Below are 22254 nucleotides of genomic sequence, written 5' to 3'. Positions count from 1 at the left end.
AAATAGTTATGATCATTTGAACAAATATCAATCTCAAATCGCTATGATCTTTGTTTTGTCATAAAAAAACTATTTCTTATCATATAAGCTTATTCAGATTAAAATAATACTAATTTAATAATATTTCAAAAACTAATAAGTAAAAGATTTAAAAAATAAATGTGTTTGCCAAATCATTTCAAGTGGTTAAGACTATTAGAATAATTATCTATTTCAAATCATTCTAACCTTTTATTTAGTCATAAAATAATTGTTTCAGTTCATACAGGCTTATTTAGAATAAAATAATGCTAATTTATTAACATTCAAAAAATTAATAAGCAAGAGATTTGAGAAATAAATATGTTTACCAAACAAGCTCAAATAGTTATTATTATTTGAACAATTATCTACTTAAAATTATTACGAACTTTTGTTTTGTCATAAAATAATTGTTTCAGTTCATAAAAGCTTATCCAAAATAAAATAATTTTACTTTATTAATATTTCAAAAATTAATAAGTAAGAGGTTTAAAAAATAAATTAGTTTATCGAATCGATTCAAATAATTATAGCCATTTGAACAATTATAAATTATAAATTGTTATTACCTTTTGTTTTATCATAAAACAATTATTTTTCAACATACAAGCTTATTTGAAATAAAATAATACTAATTTATTAATATTTCAAGAATTAGTAAGAGATCTAAAAATAAATAGTTATGACTATTTGAACAACTATGTATTTCAAATTGTTATAACCATTTGTTTTGTCATAAAACAATTATTTTTGTTCATACAAGTTTATTTAGAATAAAATAATACTAATTTAATAATATTCTAAAAATTCATAACTAAGAGATTTAAAAAATAAATTTGTTTGTTAAACCAATTCAAACAGTTAAGACTATGTAAACAATTATCTATTTCAAATCATTATGATATTTTGTTTTGTCATAAAATAATTATATCAGCTCATACAAGTTTATTTAGAATAAAATAAAACTAATTTGTTAACATTTCAAAATTTTATAAGTAAGAGATTTAAAAAATAATACTATTTACTGAATCGGTTAAAATAATTATAAAATAATTATAACGATTTGAACGATTATTTATTTCAAATCATTATTACTTTTTGTTTTGTCATAAAACAATTGTTTTTGTTCATATAAGTTTCTTTGAAATAAAAATAATACTAATTTATTAATATTTAAAAAATTAATCAGTAAAAGATTTAAAAAATAAATTTGTTTACTAAACTATTTCAAATAGTTTTGACAATATGAATAATTATCTATTGCAAATCATTATAACTTTTTGCTTTGTCATCAAACAATTGGTTCTGTTCATACTATTTTATTTGGAATAAAATAATACTAATTTAATAATATTTCAAAACTTAATAACCAAGAAAATTAAAAGATAAATCTAATTGTCAAACGAGTTCAAATAGTTAAGACTATATGAATGATTATCTATTTCAAATAGTTATGACCATTTGTTTTGTCATAAAACAATTTTTTTGTTCGTACAAGCTTATTTGAATTAAAATAATATAAATTTAATAATATTTCAAAATTAATAAGTAAGAGATCAAAGAAAATTGTTTATCCAACCAGTTTATATGATTAATACTATTAGAACAATTATCTATTTTAAATTGTTTTGATCTTTTATTTTGTCATAAAAGCAATTGTTTCAGTTTATACAAGCTTACTTGAAATAAATTAATACTAATTTATTAACATTCAAAAAATTAAGAAGAAAGAGATTTAAGAAAATAAATTTATTTATCAAAAAGTTCAAACAGTTATAACTATTTGAACAATTGTCTATTTAGAATTGCTATGACCTTTTAGTTAATACAAGTTTATATGGAATAAAATAATACAAATTTATTAAAAAGTAAGAGATTTAAAAAATAAATTTGTTTATCGAATTAGTTAAATAATTATGGCAATTTGAACATTTATCTATTTCAAATTGCTATAACCATTTGTTTCATTATAAAACAATTGTTTTTTTATCATACAAGCTTATTCGAAATAAAATAATACTAATTTATTAATATTTCAAAAATTAATAAGTAAGAGATTTAAAAAATAAATGTGTTTGTCAAACCAGTTCAAATAGTTAAAACTATAAGAATAATTATCTATTTTAAATTGTTCTAGCCTATTTTTAGATATTTGTTTCATATCATACAAGCTTATTTAGAACAAAATAATCCTAATATATTAACATTTGAAAAATTAATAAGCAAGAGACTTGAAAAAATGAATTTGTTTACTAAATAAGCTCAAGCAGTTATGACTACTTGAAATATTAATATTTAAAATCGTTACGATCTTTTGTTTTGTCATAAAACAATTGCTTCAATTCATAAAAGGTTATTCAAAATAAAATAATACCAATTTTTTAATATTTGAAAAATTAATAAGCAAGAGATTTAAAAAGATAAATGTGTTTTCTAAATAAATTCAAATAGTTGTGACTATTTGAACAATTGTATATTTAAAATCATTATGATATTTTGTTTTATCATAAAAAAATTGTTTCAATTCATTAAAGCTTATTCGAAATAAAATAACAATAATTTATTAATATTTCAAAAATTAATAAGTAAGTGATTTAAAAAGTGAATCTGTTTACCAAATCAATTCAAATAATTATGGCTATTTCAACAATTATATATTTTAAATCATTATGAACATTTTTTGCTATAAAACAATTGTTTTTCATCATACAAGCCTGTTTGGAATAAAATAATACTAATTTATTAATATTTCAAAAATTAATAAGTAAAAGATTTAAAAAATAAATCTATTTATCGAAGCAGTTCTTATTTGAATAATTACCTATTTCAAATCATTATAACTTTTTATTCTATTCTAAATAATTGTTTCAGTTCATACAAGCTTATTTGAAATAAAATAATACTAATTTAATAATATTATGAAAATTAAAAAATAAAATTTGTTTGTCGAAGCAGTTTAAATAGTTAAGACAATACAAATAATTATCTATTTCAAATCGTTATGAAATTTTGTTTTATCCTAAAACAATTGTTTTAGTTCATAGAAGCTTATTTGAAATAAAATAATACAAATTTATTAACATTCCAAAAATTAATAAGTGATTTAAAAAGTGAATCTATTTACTGAATCATTTCAAATAATTATGGCCATTTCAACATTTATCTATTTCAAACCATTATTACCTTTTGTATGGTCATATAACAAGTGTTTTTGATCATTCAAGTTTATTTAGAATACAATAATACTAATTTATATATCTTTCAAAAATTAATAAGTAAGCGATTTAAAAAATAAATCTGTTCATCAAACTAGTTCAAATAATTATGACTATTTGAACATTGTATACTTCAAATTGTTATAACATTTTGTTTTGTCACAAACAATTATTTTTATTCATACAAGCTTATTTGGAATAAAATAATACAAATATAATAATATTCTAAAAATTAATAACTAAGAGAATTAAAAATAAATTTGTTTGACAAACTAGTTTAAATATTTAAGACTATATGAACAATTATCTATTTCAAAATGTTATGACCTTTTGTTTTGTCATAAAACAAATTTTCAATTCATACTAGCTGATTTGAAATAAAATAAAATGAATTTATTAATATTGCAAAAATTAATAAGATATTTAAAAATATATTTTTGTTTACCTAACCAATTCAAATAATTATGACTATTTGAACAATTATCTATTTCAAATCATTATAACCTTTTGTTTTGTCATAAAACAAATGTTTTTGTTCATATAAGTTTGTTCATAATAAAGTAATACTAATCTATTAATATTTCAAAAATTAATAAGAGATTTAAAAAATAAATCTATTTATCAAACCAGTTCAAATAGTTATGACTATTTGACAAATTATTTATTTCAAATCGTTCTGACTTTTTGTCCTATTATAAAACATATTTTTTTGTTCATATATGCTTATTCAGATTAAAATAATATTAATTTATTAATATTTCAACCATTAATAAGTAAAAATGTTAAAAAACAAATATGTTTATCGAACTAGATCAAATGGTCATGATTGTTTGAATAATTATCTATTTCAAATCGTTATAACCCTTTTTTTTGTCATAAAAGATTTGTTTCGGTTCATATAATTTTATTCGAAATAAAATAATACCGGTTTATTAATATTCCAACAATTAATAATTAAGAGATTTAAAAAAGAATTTGTTTATCAAATAAGTTTAAATGATTATGACTATTTGAACAATTATTTATTTGAAATCGCTATAACATTTTGTTTTGACATAAAATAATTTTTTCTGTTCATACAAGCTTATTTCGAATAAAATAATACAAAATTATTAATATTAAGACAATTAATAAGTAATAGATTTAAAAAAATAAATATGTTTATCAAACAAGTTCAAATGTTATGACTATTTGAACAATTATTTATTTCAAATTGTTATGACTCTTTGTTTTGTCATAAAACAATTGTTTATGTTCATACAAGGTTATACGGATTAAAATAATACTAATTATTAATATTTTGACAATTAATAAGTAAAATATTTTAAAAAATAAATATATTTACTGAACAAATTGAAATAAAACACTTGTTTCAGTTAGCACAATTGTCTATTTAAAATCATTATAACCACTTGATTTGTCATAAAACAATTGTTTCAGTTAGCACAAATTTAAACAAAATAAAATAATATTAATTTATTAATAATTTTGAAATTAATAAGTAAGAAATTTAAAAAATAAATTTGTATACTGCATCAGTAAAAATAATTATGGCCATTTGAAAGATTATCTATTTGAAATCGTTATGAGCTTTTGTTTTGTCATAAAACAATTGTTTTTAATCATACAAGCTTATTCGAAATAAAATAACAATAATTTATTAATATTTAAAAAATTAATAAGTAAGAGATTTAAAAAAATAAATATGTTTACTAAATTAGTTCAAATAGTTACAACTATTTGAATAATTTTTCAATCTCAAATTGTTAAGATCTTTGTTTTGTCATTAAACAATTGTTTTTGATCATAAAAGCTTATTCAATTAAAAATAATACTAATTTAATAATATTCCAAAAATTAATAAGAGATTTAAAAATTAAATGTGCTTGCGGCACCAGTTCAAATAATTAAAACCATTAGAATAATTATCTATTACAGATTGTTTTGATATTTTGTTAAGTCAAAAAATATTTATTTCATATCTTACAAGCTTATTCGAAATAACATAATCCAAATTTATTAACATTTGGAAAATTAAAAAGCAAAAGATTTGAAAAAATAAATTTGTTTACTGAATAAGTTCAAATAGTTATAATTATTTGAACAATTATTTATTTAAAATTGTTATGACCTTTCGTTTTGACATATAACAATTGTTTCAATTCATAAAAGCATATCCAAAATAAAACAATAATAATTTCTTAATATTTTAAAAATTAATAAGTAAGAGTTTAAAAAAAATTTGTTTACTAAACAAATTCAAATAGTTATGACTATTTAAACAATTATCTATTTAAAATTGTTATGACCTTTTGTTTTGTCATAAAACAATTGCTTCAGTTCCTATAAGCTTATTCGAAATAAAATATACTAATTTATTAATATTCCAAAAATTAATAAGTGATTTAAAAAGTGAATATGTTTACCAAATTAGTTCAAATAATTATCGCCATTTCAATAATTATCTACTTCAAATCGTTGTTACCTTTTGTTTGGTCATATAACAATTGTTTTATATCATACAAGCTTATTTAGAATAAAATAATACTAATTTCTTAATCTTTCAAAAATTAATAAGTAAGAGATTTAAAAAAAATTTGTTTACTGAATCAGTTCAAATAGTTATGACTATTTGAAGAATTGTATGCTTCAAATCAATTATTTACAAAATAAACCTTTTGTTCTATTATAAAATAATTATTTATGTTCATACATGCTTATTCAAAATAAAATAATACTAATCTAATAATATTTCAAAAATTAATAACTAAGAGATTTAAAAATTAAATTTGTTTGTCAAACTAGTTCAATTTGTTAAGACTATATAAACAATTATCTATTTCAAATTGTTATGACTTTTTGTTTTGCTATAAAATAATTTTTTCAATTCATACTAGCTTATTTGAAATAAAATAAAATGAATTTATTAATATTGCAAAAATTAATAAGAGATTTAAAAAATAATTATGTTTACCTAACTAGTTCTAATAATTACGACTATTTGAATAATTATCTATTTTAAAATGTTATAACCTTTTGTTTTGTCATAAAATATGTTTTTGTTCATATAAGTTTGTTTAGAATAAAATAACACAAATCTATTAATATTACAAAAATTCATAGGAGATTTTAAAAATAAATCATTTTATCAAACTAGTTCAAATAGTTATAACTATTTGAGTAATTAATTATTTCAAATCGTTTTGACTTTTTTGTTTTGTTATAAAACAATAGTTTCTATTCATACAAGCTTATTTAAATTAAAATAATACTAATTTATTATTATTTTGACAATTAATAATAAAAAATTTAAAACATAAATATGTTTACCAAACTAGATCAAATAGTCATGACTATTTGAATAATTATCTATTTCAAATTATTATGACTTTTGTTTTGTCATACGAAAATTATTTCAGTTCATATAAGGTTATTCGAAATAAAATAATACTAAGTTGTTAATATTCCAAAAATTAATAATTAAGAGATTTAAAAAATAAAACTATTTACTGAACAAGTTTAAATAATTATGACTATTTAAACAATTATCTATTTGGAATTGCTATAACCTTTTGTTTTGTCATAAAAAGATTTCATCTATTTATACAAGCCTATTTCAGATAAAATAATTCAAATTTATTACTAACAAGATAATTAATAAGTAAAAGATTTAAAAAATAAATATGTTCACCACAAAAGTTCAAATCGTTATGACTATTTGAACAACAAATTATTATAACTTTTTATTTTGTCATAAAATAATTATTTATGTTCATACAAGCTTATTCAAATTAAAATAATATTAATTTATTAATATTTTGACAATTAATAAGCAAAAGATTTAAAACATAAATATGTTTACCGAACAATTTCAAATAGTCATGACTATTTGAATAATTATCCATTTCAAATCATTATAACCTTTTGTTTCGTAATAAATAATTGTTTCAGTTAACATAAGCTTATTTGAAGTAAAATAATACTAATTTATTAATATTCCAAAAATTAATGAGTAAGAGAACTAGAAAAATGAATCTGTTTACTGAACAAGTTCAAAGAGTTATGAGTATCTGAATAATTATTTATTTAAAAATATTATGACTTTTTATTTTGTCAGAAAACAATTGGTTTTGTTCATCCAAGCTTATTTCAAATAAAATAATACAAGTTAATTAATATTCCAAAAGTTAATAAGCAAAAGTTTGAAAAATGAATTTTTTTATTGAACACGTTCAAATAGTTATGACTATTTGAATAGTTATTTATTTCAAATCATTATGACCATTTGTTTTGTCATAAACCAATTGTTTCTATTCATGCAAGCTTATTTGGAATAAAATAATACTAATTTATTAAAATTCTAAAAATTAATAAGCAAAAGATTTAAAAAATAAATCTTTTTACCAAGCGAGTTCAAATAGTTATGACTATTTGAATAATTATTTATTTCAAATCATTATGATATTTTGTTTTATCATAAAACAATTGTTTCTATTCATAAAAGTATATTTGGAATAAAATAATATTAATTTATTAATATTCTAAAAATTAATAAGTTAGAGAGTTAAAGAATAAATTTGTTTACCGAACAAGTTCAAATAGTCATGTCTATTTGAACTATCATCTATTTTGAACTGTTATGACATTTTGTTTTATAATAAAATAATACCAATTATTCAAAACAATTGGTATTCATACAAAATTATTTAGAATAAAATAATACCAATTTATTACTATTTCAAAAATTAATAAGGATTTAAAAAATAAATGTGTTTACTGAACTAGTTCAAATAATTAAGCCTATGAGAACAATTATCTATTTCAAATCATTCTAACATTTTGTTTAGTCACAAAATAATTGTTTTAATGTATACATGCTTATTCAAAATAAAATAATACTAATTTATTAACATTTAAAAAATTAATAAGCAAGAAATTAAAAAAATAAATTTGTTTACCAAAAAGTTCAAATAGTTATCACTATTTGAACAATTAACTATTTAAAATTATTATGACCTTTTATTTTTATTGTAAAACAATTGTTTCAGTACATAAAAGCTTATCCAAAATAAAATAATATTACTTATTAAGATTTCAAAATTTGATAAGTTAGAGATTTAAAAAATAAATTAGTTTATAGAATCAATTCAAATAATTTTGGCCATTTGAATAATTATCAATTTTAAATCATTATAAATTTTTATTTTATCATAAAATAATTATTTTTCATCATACAAGCCTATTCGGTATAAAATAATACTAATTTACTAATATTTTAAAAATTAATAAGTAGGAGATGTAAAAAATTGATCTGTTTACTAAACCAGTTCAAATAATTACGACTATTTGAACAATTATATATTTCAAATTGTTATAAGCTTTTGTTATATCATAAAACAATTATTTTTGTTCATAAAAGTTTATTCAAAATAAAATAATACTAATGTAACAATATTCTAAAAATTAATAACTAAGAGATTTAAAAAATAAATGTATTTACCAAACCAGTTCAAATAGTTAAACTATATGAACAATTCTTTATTTTAAATCATTAGGACTTTTTGTTTTATCGTAAAACAATTTTTTCAGTTTTTAGTAACTTATTCAGAGTAAAAAAAAATAAATTTATTAATATTTCAAAATTAGTAAGAGATTTAAAACTAATTATGTTTGTCGAATCAATTCAAATAATTATGACTATTTGAACAATTATCTATTTCAAATCATTATTGTTGGCCTTAAATTGATTAAGAATTTTGATTTGACAAAATAAAAATTTGCCAAACTTGTTTCAATCTTGTCTAAGCTTAAAATGAACATTTTTCCACCCTTCTATCTTGCCAAAATTCAATTGAGAACCAAAACAACTCAAATTCTTGGAACAAAACATGATTTATGCAAGTTTTGATAGAAGGGATCGATCCTTTCAGGAAAGGGATCGATCCCCTCCATTACCAGATCGATCCCCTAGCAAAAGGATCGATCTTGTTTTCAACTAGAACCAAAAGTTCTCAAGATTTGGCAAAAACCGATTGATCCCCTCCCTGTAAGGATCGATTGGTTGGTAGAACGGATTGATCCCCTCATTTAAGGGATCAATCACTTTTTCATACAGAATGCTTTCCTCGTGCAATTTTTTACAAAAAGGGATCGATCCCCTCACATAGAGGATTGATCACCTAAGGTAAGAGATCGATCCCTTCTTAAAGGGATCGATCGGTTGTTCAAACAGAATGTCCCCCAAGTGTGGAAACCTAGAAAAAGGGATCGACCCCCTCACATAGGAGATCGATCACCTAAAAGAACAGATCGATCCCCTCAAGCAAGGGATTGATCGGGTAAGGCAAAATAGGCATAAAATAGAGCTTTCTCAAACATGAACCAATTGATCCCCTGAAGGCCTGAAACTCCCAACGGCTATTTTTTGTTTGAAATTTTTTACAGGTTTGAAACATTAAATACAATCCAACGGCTCTCAACTTCTTCCCAACTATAAATCAAACATTCCACTGCAGACCAAAAGCAATAAGAGCTAAAGAAACTTATTGCTATTCACCTACCAATCTGCTCAAGCATTCAAAGCTATAAAAAGAGAAAAATTACAGAATTCATATAAGTTTTTTCTCTACTTTCTTATTTATACATTTATGTACTTCAACTTAGCAAACACCTAGCCTTTGTGAGGTTCTTAAAGTTTGCCAAACACTTTTAAATTTTTTGTATTGTGAGTGTGTAAGCTTAAGGGGGAGGATAACCCTTAAAAGTGTATGTTGTTGAGTTGAAAAGCTTTGTGAAAGCTTAGCTGTAATCTTCATCAAATAGTGGATTGAACTCCTTAGCAAGAAAGGCTAAAGGAGAAGACGTAGGTGCCTAAGAAAAGATCGAACCTTTATAAATCTTGGTGTTAAATTCTCTAACCCTATCTCTTGTTTATATTCATCTATTGTTTATATTCATCTATTGTGCTTATATATTTTGATAATTTGTGGTTATTGAATATTAACTTTGAAAATTTTATTAAAATCAATTCACCTCCCCTATTGGTTTATTCCAAGTCTTTGAGCTAACAATTGGTATTAGAGCCAATACTCTTTTTGTAGATTTAACAGCCCAAGAGTGATTCTAAAAATGGCTCAAAGAAATATGGTAATCAATGTGGGAAAACCATCCTCAAGCTACAATAACTATACCTGCCAACAAGAGGTGTGTCTCATGGCAAATGAAATAGTTGCAACATCTCTTGAAAGTGAAGGGCATTCAACTGTTAGACCCCCTCTCTTTGCTGGTGATAGCTACTCCTATTGGAAGACTAGGATGAGGCTGTTCATTCAAGCAAATGACTATGAAGTCTGGAGGGTCATTATAAATGGTCCTCAAATTCCAATGAAGATGGTGGATGATAAAGAGGTGATAAAGCTAGAGAGTGAATGGGATGTCAATGATATAAAGATGGCTCAACTTAATGCCAAAGCAATGCACACACTCTTTTGTGCATTGGGACCAGGTGAGTATAATAGAGTCTCCTTGTGTGAAAATGCAAAGAAAATTTGGGATAAGCTGACTGTCACCCATGAAGGTACAAACCAAGTGAAAAAGACAAAAATAGGCATGGTTACTCATGATTATAAGCTGTTCATGATGAAACCTGATGAAGCCATTAGTGAGATGTCAAACCGCTTCACCGACATCATTAATGGTTTAAAGGCTTTTGGGAAAACATATTCAAATGTGGATATGGTAAAGAAAATTCTAAATAGTCTACCAAAGAGTTGGGAAGCCAAAGTGACAGCCATTGAAGAGTCCAAAGATCCTCATACACTCTTTTTGAATGAACTAATGGGCTCTCTCCTCACTTATGAAATGATGATAAAAAGGGGACAAGAACCAGTCAAGAAAGGTGGCATTGCTCTCAAATCTACCTTTCAAGAGGATGAAGAAAATTTTGCTTAAGAGGAGGATGATGAAGATGAAGAGATGGCCATGTTTGCAAAGCGATTCAAGAAGTTCATGAGAATGAACAAGTTCCCAAGTAGGAGGAGACCACAAAAGGAGATGACTAAAGGGCAATTAAGTAAAAGAGAAAAGGATCAAATTATTTGCTATGAATGCAACAAATCGAGTCACATTAAAATTGATTGTCCTTTGTGGAAAAAGTAGAACATGACCAAGCCAAAGAAGAAAGCTATGGTAGCAACATAGAGTGATAGTGACTTCTCCGATGATGAATCAAATGAGGGGGAAATAACCAACCTATGTCTCATGGCTCTTGATAAGCCTAAGGTAACCTCTAATCCATATGATTCAAATTCATACTCATTTGATGAACTACAAGATGCCTATGATGAATTAGCTATAGAATTTGAAAACATAAGCATGAAATATAGGAAAATGATTAGTAAATTGAAACTAGAAAATAAGTCATTGACTAAAGCAAAATAAGTCTTAGAAAAGGAAGTTGAACTCTTGAAGGTAAATGTTAATGACTTGACTAAGAAAAATGAAAATCTACATAATTCATTTTCTAGATTTTATATGGGTCATCAAAAGCTCAATGACATGCTAGAAACACAAAGAGCTTTCTTTGATAAAAATGGACTAGGTTATAATGGTGACAACAAAGAGACTCACTTAAAAATTTTCCTTGTTAAGCCAAATGATTCATTTAGCATGTGTGCACATTGTCATAAATTGGGTCATTCCATACAATATTGTTCCTTGAAGAAAGTCACTTATAGAGGTAAGCTCATTAGGAGAGTGTGGATTTCAAAAGGACTTAGCACATCTCAAGATGAGGCTACTAAAATGAAGTGGATTCCAAAAGGCACAAAAATTTAATTATGTTTTTATAGGTGGATGAGCATTGCTACAAAGCAAATTCCAACAAGAACAATCAATGGTACCTTGATAGTGGATGCTCAAAACACATGACCGAAGACAAAACTCTTTTTAAGGACTTGAAAGTGAAAAGTGGAGGAGATGTTACATTTGGTGACAACTCAAAAGGCCAAATTGAAGGGATTGGCTCCATTGGTAACAATTCCTCTACTTCTATTGAAAATGTTTTACTTGTGAAAGGTCTCAAGCATAATTTACTTAGCATTAGTCAATTATGTGATAAAAGATTTAGGATTGTGTTTGAATCCACATGCTGTCAAGTAATTGATATCAAAACTAACAAGCTTGTTTTTGTTGGGCACCGTCAAGGAAACATTTATGTAGTGCATCTAGATGACTTATCCTCTAAAAATGTTTGTTTTATGGCTCAAAAAGAAAATGAGAGTTGGATTTGGCATAGAAGGCTTGGACATGCAAGTATGTATGTAATTTCAAAACATTCTCAAAATAATTTGGTCGTTGGTCTGCCAAAGTTGAAATATGAAAATGACAAGGTTTGTGATGCATGTGCTCAAGGAAAACATAGAAGAATTTCTTTCAAACCTAAGAACTACATTTCAACTACTAGACCTTTTCAACTATTGCATATTGATCTTTTTAGCCCTACTAGAACAATGAGTCTTGGTGGAAAACAATATGGGTTTGTTATTGTTGATGATTTCACTAGATTCACGTGGGTTCTCTTTTTACATCAAAGAATGAGGCTTTGGAAAAATTCATCACTTTTAGCAAACAAATACAAAATGAAAAAGGTTATTCAATTACTAGTATTAGAAGTGATCATGGAAAAGAATTTGAAAATCTAGGCTTTAATATATTTTGTAGTGAAAATAGTATTAGCCACAATTTTTTTGCTCCTAGAACTCCTCAAAAAAATGGGGTAGTAGAAAGGAGAAATAGAACTTTAGAAGAAATGGCTAGAACCATGCTTTGTGAAAACAATCTACCTAGTTAGCCATAAATACTTCTTGCTATATTATAAATAGACAGTACACGCAACTATTCCCATGCTAGGCTATTTTGGAACCCTTGGTGCCTATGTTGTTGGATGGCCTCCATGCTTCTCCAGGCTCTTTTGTGCCCATGAACATGGCTTGTCTCTAGGCTAATCTAGAGCCTGTTGTGCCTGTTTGCCAGTGCCACTCTTCTAGGCCATTTTAGATCCTTCCAATGAGAAATCCCTATTCTTGGCACTAGGTTGCTCACCTTACCATGCTCTTATACTTTAGCTAAGGCTCTGGTCAACACACTCGGACCTTATATGTGCCTTAAGGACCTTGGTCTTGATCCTTCTTGATCCTTTACCCATACCAACTTGAACAAGCTATGTCTCTTAATCCTTTTAGCTTAGGACTTGCATACAGACCATGACATTCTCCCCTACTCATTCTAGCAACGCCCTTATTACTAAAGGATCTTATTCTTTCACTATATATATGCATGCGAGATCGATGTCCCACTCTTATTCTGATGGTCTTTGGCATATTATGGTTATTGCTACATGATGGTTCTCGGTACACCTTCACAGTCATCCTTTACTCTGATTGTGATCCCAATATGGTTCCCATGAAACCATGTTTGTCAAAGCATGCAATGCCTTAGCTAGTGAGATGTCATTACCCTCTCCCTACACTTAATGGACCTTTTGGGGCATGTACCACTCATGTCATGTAGGCTTCCACAAATCCTGGCATGTGGAAAAGTGTAGCACTTCTATGTTCGATGTGCCATTACCCTTTCCTCTGCACCATAGGGTCCTTACCCTCTTCCCACACTTAATGGGCCCTTCAAGATATGCAGGGCACACCGGTGTAGGGTGTGCAATGCTCACGGCTAGGCCATTACACTTTCTTCAACAAACTATCCATTTCCTATGCCAGTGGCTCTCCGTATCCACACTTACCTTACCCTCTTCAGGAGCCTAAGAGATCCCCTATTCTTGGCTTAATTGCCATTGCAACTCTTGCCATTAGACTCTCCCTAAGTCCTTACAATGGCCCAGGCTTTTTCCACTCTGGCCATTTATTGGCCATATATGGTCCTAAGCACAATAAGTAGTTAAAAGACATGGTCACTGTACCTTTGTCTTGGACTGAACCCTTGGTCCTTGCCTTTCGATGCTATGGTCTTCATTGGCCGTCTTTTCCCTTGAGGAACTGCTACTCTCATCTCTCCAATTCAAGCCTTTACCTTCAGGCTTAACTCTTACCGTTGGGTTGTGGAGACTTAGTGCACTTAGCCTCGACCACCAACTCAGCAATGGCAATACTCCTACTTTAAGTTCCATACCCTACCATTTTACTCAACTATTACCCTTGGCTTTTACCCTTTTTTAGACTCCTCCCACACTGAGTCTAGCACTTGCATATGATCCTTGGTGTTCTCAAGTAGGTTTTCATGGATGACAGCCTCTCTTTTGAACTAGCCTTTCTCCCTGTACACATAGGTGGGTGGCCCTAATGCGCATAACCCATTCACTTAACCATAAATGTGAAGCTAGAACTAAAGATCTCCCACACATCCTTATGAGCACTAAAGTGTCCTTGTGCCCTACTCTTGGCACCAACAACCAACAATGCCCACATTAAGTAACCCCACATGCAAGCTATCATTACAAGTAGCACATTAGCACACATGTTGCTTGTATAACTCAAACTAGTATCAACACTGGTCATAAGAAAAGTTTTAATCCCTCTTGGTCAAAACCTACTTTGATACCAATTGTCATGGGCCAGGGGCTTAAGCCTAGCACCCATGCAGCCATAGGTTAGAAACTACCATCCATGGACATAAGTCAACTTCTTTTCTGACTCTTTTCTAAACACTTGTGCTGTGCCTTCCATTGGCTTCCAAGGAGCTTAGTAGAAATCTAAGAAAGAGAGTTAAAGTAATTATATTTCTATTTACTTGATGCTATGTACAATTGCTTAATGACCATACAATGACTCCAATGTCTACCCTAAGTCTCTAATATGGCTAAGTCAATGACTTGGTTCCTCTTACTTTGTTAACTACAAATGTGAGGAAAGGCCCTTATTTATACCCACACATGGTGTATAGCCTAGCATGTGCCAATGATGTTCAAAGAAACTATCCGCACAAAGGGCTAGCATGTGCTGATGATGGTCGAAGCATGTGTCAAGACTAAGGGCCAACATGTCCCGATAGTGGTTAAGGCATGTGGATGATCACAGTCTATAAGTAGGTCTTAGCACATGGGTTCTCTCTGAGTTGAGGGACAGTTCTAGTTTTAGCTGGATAGGTTTAGCCAAGGTGACTGGGCCTTAAGCCCTACTGGAGGCCCAGGTCATAAAAAACTAGCCTGGAATAATGGTATGGGTAATGATCAAGACTCTAGAGGCTCAATCATGGTGTTTAGGTTTGGTAGACTTGAGTTAGGCCTAGGTGCTGGCATTGGTGAGTAATGCTCAAGCACACAATCAGATCGAAGTATGGGCATTGATGATGGAGGTGCTGGCACATAGACAGACCCATGTGTAGGCACTAATGATCGATGTGCAACTACATGATCAAACCCATGTGTAGGCATGCTTGAACACAGTATTAGGGGGATTAGATTTATGGGCTTATGGAAGGCCTAGTATTACAACATAATTTTGAGAAGCTAGAATTGTGTTGAGCACTTGAGTTTTGTAGGCTAACTTAGGTAGACAAAGACAATCCCCTATCGAAGGCCGTACAAAGTTTGGCTCAAGATCGAAGCCCATGACACATGGATTGAGTGTCGTTTGGTGCCTATGGTGATCAAGAGGAAAACAAGTATCTTGACTGGGAGGCTCATGGTAGACATGCTGCACCAAGTGCTAGCATCATACCAAAAAGATGTCTAAAGCAACAACCCATACCAAGGTCCCACTTATGCCAATAATGGTTGAGGAAAGTGCCAACACCAAGTGCCAGCATTTAGCAATGGTGTCTAAGGCAACATCTTATACCAAAGGGCTAGCATCTATTGATGGCATCTGAGGCAACAATACCCATCACATATTTAAGTCATCTGTGAAGGATTCTACCCATCACTTGGTGGGAATTGAGCTCTAAGGAGGCCTATACAACTTGTCTATTGTATGGCCTACACCTATGACATATGCCCTTAAGGGCATTAGCCCTATTGCAGGTCAACAATTAGGCAACGGTGCATGCATCACTTCTAGCCTAGATTCTAACTTAGAGGCATTTAGTCATAATCTAGTGCATGGTAGCTTCACACCACCAACTTTTCAACCAAGTGTGATTACCAATTGTGAGAATCAATGGTTCCTCTCACACTAGGTTGAATTACTATTGCGATGCTACCATCAGTAGGGTAAAACTAGCCTATCTCATGATAGTCTGAACCAAGCTCACATTGCTATTGGTGGGTAAAAAATTAAACACATGGTGAATTTTGCTTCATAATGATAGGAAAAGCTTACATCAAAGGATGAAAAAGTAATGTCACTATGAACGATTTGCTACCACAAGCCAGTTATCCTTGAAGTAACTTTTTTGACACCTTTAGCTTGAAATTTTAAAGGTCTAATGGATTAATAGGCCATGCTTTCATGATTCATATTCATACTGTAAATCATAATCAAATGAGCTTTTACCCTTTTATTCCACACAAGATTTCAATTCTTATTGAGCTCATCTTAGGACACTTGCATTATCTTTTAATAGATGTGCTACCCCAGCTAAACTCCTCACCTAACAATGTTTTTTGCTAGGATCAACCAATTGAGGTTGGCCTTAGGTCCAAAAGTCATACCCCACCTCTGATACATGGAATAAGTAAAATAACATTAAAAGTTGTGGTATTTCAATTTCACCTGAGGGCTGTCACTTATCCTACACTAATTAAGTCATTTCATAAAGTCAAACTAAAGTTAAGCTCAGCAGGGTCTTTTTTCCCCACAGAATATACCAAGCCTATTCCTTTGGCTATGGTTTCACCAGATAGTAGACGAGACAGTGGGAATCTTATTAATCCATTCATGCTTGTTACTAATTAGATGACAAGGCATATGGCTACCTTAAGAGAGTCATAGTTACTCCTACCATTTACCTGTGTTTGGTTAAATTTTTTCACTTTAACAATTAAAGCACTGGGCAAAAATCATATTTTATAAGCATTTACAAGGACCATCACAATGCTATGTTTTAATTAAATAGTCAGATTCCCTTTGCCTATACCAGTTCTGAGTTAATTGTTCATCACTCGAGTAAGGCCCACAAGGGACGCATTCCTAGTCCATCCTTCAGCTAGTAAGCTATGACCCACTCACATTGTGGGAACAGCTAGAGTAATGTATTGATAGTCAATGGGTTCAAGACTGGGACCCCCATGCCTAGCCTTCAAAGCCAATCTTTTTCTTAAGCTTATAGATCCATTTTGCTAACTTCTTTTACCTACATTATTCCATCGACTAGAGCCTATTCATCTAGGAGACCTGATGCGATTATGAGTAAAACTAAGCATAGATGGCACTCGATCCTCTAGATTTTTAACGACCATCAAGGGTGCACTAGACATTGCATGATGTGCAGTGCTCTTCTAGTTGCTAGACCTTACCTCTGGCTGAGCCATTTCTAGGGTGGGTAGGCCATTAAACAAAAAAGATAACTCTTCCTGAGCCATCACCAATGTCTCTAGACTCCTTAATGTTGTTGTTAGCTACCATATTCTACTTTAGAAATTTTAACCAAATTTCTTTTGAAAGCTAACACTGGACACGCTATCGGATGAATTTCCTCATATCTTAGGATCAACTAACCCATGTGCAAGTATCATTCACATAGAACCTTTCCCCTTTTCACCCTTCAAATTTCTCATTTGAATATTTGCTACCACCACCATAATTTGCACTAATGGCTGCTCTACCCAGGCTCATACCTTGGGTTTTTTAATGATCGCCTTGCCTTCTTACTCATCAGGGCTCGATCCTTTCCCCGATAGCCAGGAATAGGTCACATGCTTAAGCACCATCCATTTTTGGGTCTAGTTGATTGGTAGGTGAGTTGTTACATACTTTTTAGTAGATTTTGACTTCCATGACCACCATCTTACTATCTTAATTAACCAACCCCTTTGTAGGTTCTAAGTTAGCATGTAGTTGGGCACTGTAACTCGACTTTCAATTCAACCTACCTTGCTAGTTCTACTTACCAAAAATGGCCCCCTTAGAGCTATTGATTCCATGGCATGGCTCAATGAAGTAGCAACGTCATCCTACCAATTTAAAGTTTAAGAATAGGTCAAGGGCATTGCACCCCTAATGCCTCTAATCATTAGCTTTACCCTATAAAACTCACTAAGGGTGTAGCTATCCTAAGGGAAACTTCAAAAGGAACTAGCTACTAGATGGTTTGATTAGTTTTTTGCCCCTATACCTAAGTTAGATGAACGATTTCAACATCGATATCACTTTGGACCTCCACCAGAGTTTTCTTTAGCTTCACCTTGCTCAGGTATGGTTCACCATCTTTTAGGTCTTGACAAGCATACTCACACTTAAACCTTTCTTAGAAGATTAAGGTTGGTAGGCAATACACCCATGAGGTATCCCACCAATCAACTTCTTTACGTCTTATGAGTTTTCTAGCCCATTGACTCACACATATGTTAGACTCCTTAGTTCATGTTTTAAGACGGGCTATATTGAGAGCCTATAGGTTGATGTCAGGAGCACGTGTGTACCAAGTTACACCAAAGTGGTGTGTGTTGCATTCCACAATCATGGTGACAATGTCTCTAAGGGCATATCAAAAGCTTGGGCTTGGGCTGCTGCTGTGACCTAAGTTGGTTCACTCCCCGAATCGATCGACAGACTGGCTCTTGCCATTTTACATTCGACTGGGTGCATACTGGCCCCATCTGTTTTATTCCTAACAGTTTCAAGCACTCTTTAACTATCTTTTCAAAGTCTTTTTCATCTTTCACTTACGATACTTGTTCGCTATCTGTCTCTCGAATGTATTTAGCCTCACATAGAATTTATAGCCCGATTAGGGTTACATTTTTAGACAACCCGACTCATAGACAATGCTTCGTAGTGTGACAAGGTCTCAACACAATGGGGCTCTTACCCTCTTGGTGGCCCTTTCCAAAGGAGTTTGACCTAGTCTACTACTAAGGATGCTTCTCTAAACTATAATTCAGATGTCATGGGTGCTCAATTCTCAAGCTAGGCTCTACTCGGTTCATTCATCGTTACTAAGTGAATCCTGGTAAGTTTCTTTTTCTCCACTTATCACTGTGCTTAAATTCAATAGGTAATCCCACCTAACTAAGGTCATGATGCAAGCATCAACTAAGCAATACAGAGGGTCTAATGGGGTCTGGATGGATGACGAGTGTGCATCACTAGAGAGGAGGCACGTCGAAAGCTTTACCACCAATGATCATGGCACTATCATTGTCGGGGACTCACTTTTGGGCCAACCACAACCAATGAGATCACGAGAGGCCATCTTTTACCTTCTCACCCAAAGCCTGATAGGTGGGGGGTTGGAGGGGCCGATGATGCATGATAGCTAGGTAGGCATGCCCTCGACCTAATGGCTTAGGGTGTAACTTGCATTCAAAGATGGGATGGTTCATGAGGTTCTGAAATTCACACCAAGTAACACATTTCACTATGTTCTTCATTGATGCAAGAGCCAAGATATCATTTGTCGAGGTCATTTTAGCTTTTTATGACAAAAAGAGTCATGGTAATGCCTATGAACACACCACAAATAGGATGGTCATGACACATACGCTCTTTTTCATTCTGGTTCCTTTGCATGATTCATGCTGAGGGTTCATTATTCAGTCATGAAAGATGATATCAATCATTTCACCTACCCAGGAGGTAAAACAAATTGACCATCATGCACGCCTAGGGCTAAAAAGGACTCCAAGCACAGAGGCACCCTCACCCCCTTGATGTTTCATTAACGCATTCACAAGTTGTTCATTAAACAGGTTTCGACAATGATCCTTCTTTAGGGTCACTTATAGAAAGCTTGTTACGGCTTCTCCTTCCCTTAAATGATAAGGTTTAGTGGACTTTTTACAACATTGTAAGCAAAAAATTATCCACATCATTGTGATCCAAACACTTCATTAGACCATTCAATTGGTAAAAGTGACAAGCAGTGTGTACAAAGGGTAGGGACTTAGTCAACATAAGCTAATGACTCGCACTTGCTGGGAATTCCTCATTAAAGACCAACAATTGCAATGATCTATCCCCATCATGATGAAATTTCAAAGATTACCTAGGCCTATTAGCCAAGGCTATAGACTAGTTGAATACATTAATGTAGCATGCTTGTGGCCCATAACATCTAAGGGCATAATAGACCTATTATTGCCTCAAACTTCCTTGGCCTAAGTGGCCATAGTCCCTCTAATAAGCTAGCCATAAAGGATCACCTTCTTATTGCTAGTTAATAGGCTGAGGTCTTGGTCTTTAACATAATTAACTAGACAAATCACTCCACCAATTAAGAATGGCCATGCATCACCACCCATAGAATTAAGAAAGAGCTCTCAATCAGTCAATACTTATTATGTCTGGACCCAATAAGTTTCCTCATGTTGAGTCAAATTAAGCTGCATGCTCCACTCTTGGTAGTGCCCTTTAGTCAATTCCTTTAAGTTTCAACCTTAAGACCATACTTCCCTTGAAACCCAAAGACTTTGATTTCTCATAAGGTGCTAGCGGAGTCCTAAAAATAACATCCTCCGATCCCCGATTAGCATCATTTATAGTAGAGACTAGAATGGCATTTGATCATCTTTAAGCCCCTAACATTCATTTTTGATTAATGAAAGCATCCTTGGTAAATGCTTTCATAGTTGTTCATTTTTCATAAATCAAAGAATTCCACATCTGACTATGAAAAATGAATGCCCCCAATTGTCTATGTTAATCATTACTCTGATCCTAATGACCAACATAATAGGATTGAAATGCTATAATGTTATCCCATGCTAATGTATACAAGTGTAGGCTTGCTTTAAGCATTCTAATTTCTTCAAAGGAACAACATTGAAAGAATGACCTGGTTAGTTAAGGCAATAAGGGCATCATTTGTAGTAGGGACAAGTAGATTGGTACTCATCATAAGATGGACCGATAACCCAACCTTAGTTCCAACTATGAGCTTTTTTACTGTAATAACTGAAATATATGCTATTGGAGCTAGAATTACTATGGTTGTTGGCATAAGACTTGCCCTCATATGGATCCTTGTTAAAGGATTTAGATTATACTCATTTCAATTACCAGACTCATAGAGCCTAGTATTGTTATTTATTGTCACTACCTCCCTATGTTAGGATTGGGTAATTTGTGCACCTACTGCCTTCCTTAGGTAGCTATTTCTTAAGCTCCCTTTATAGAATCGAACCCTAATTTTCCATTACCCATCACCACCATAGTAGGCCACTATCCTACCATTAAAAGTTGATAGAGAAAAAATTTGAATGATGCATCACTGGCACAAAGGCCATGCGATTTGTTGAGTTATCATGAATCATCAGAGCAACAAGCAAAGCCCTCATCGACCTTTTATCTAATAAATGCATCCCTCTAGAAGTTAGGGTTTATTGCACATATTAGCTCTAGAATTACTATGGTTATTTGAGTAGTAGATCCATCAAACAAACGATAATTGATTTAATGAGCTATTCACAATTACATAGCCTAAATTAGTTCATACTTAGACATGCATGGCTTAATCTTTGAGACAAGCATATGACTACTAGCAGGATTAACCAAGTCACATTCCTGTGGGATGTTGGCACCGTATAGGCCTCAACACACTAACTGAGTGGCAAAGAGAGCCAAAACAAAGCATAAGCGTTAAGTGTGTCAAGCACGTAAAATGCATAGCATCAGATGAACAAGGGTTAAAAGCCCACACCTACAAAACATTTTACATTTGAGAGCATGATTGAACACCAATGCACCAATATGGCCATGGAGGTTTAGGTGCCATACTTGGGACACAGGGCACAATTAAAGTCTAACTCATAGCCCCTAAGGACACAAGATGGATAAGGGATGGCAAGACATCTGGTTTATATCGATTTAGGTACATAACATAGGATCTTGATTGCACCATAAAGGTA

The 22254-nt window shown here is 30.7% G+C and overlaps 3 pseudogenes; all 3 read right to left on the bottom strand.

Annotated features, from left to right (window-relative positions):
- Positions 1–16074: 16074 nt before the first annotated feature.
- Positions 16075–19426, bottom strand: LOC149514899 (25S ribosomal RNA; annotated as a pseudogene).
- Positions 19427–19658: 232 nt separating this feature from the next.
- LOC149514898 (5.8S ribosomal RNA) lies at positions 19659–19814 on the bottom strand (annotated as a pseudogene).
- A 290-nt stretch (positions 19815–20104) lies between these two features.
- On the bottom strand, positions 20105–21904 carry LOC149514897 (18S ribosomal RNA; annotated as a pseudogene).
- Positions 21905–22254: the final 350 nt, after the last annotated feature.

This window comes from Durio zibethinus, chromosome 15 (genome assembly GCF_047325235.1).
Source record: "Durio zibethinus cultivar Kanyao isolate XHJ-2024 chromosome 15, ASM4732523v1, whole genome shotgun sequence".
NCBI classification, from domain to species: Eukaryota; Viridiplantae; Streptophyta; class Magnoliopsida; order Malvales; family Malvaceae; genus Durio; species Durio zibethinus.
The sequence above is the reverse complement of the archived record's forward strand: the minus strand, read 5'-3'. Positions and strand labels throughout refer to the sequence as shown.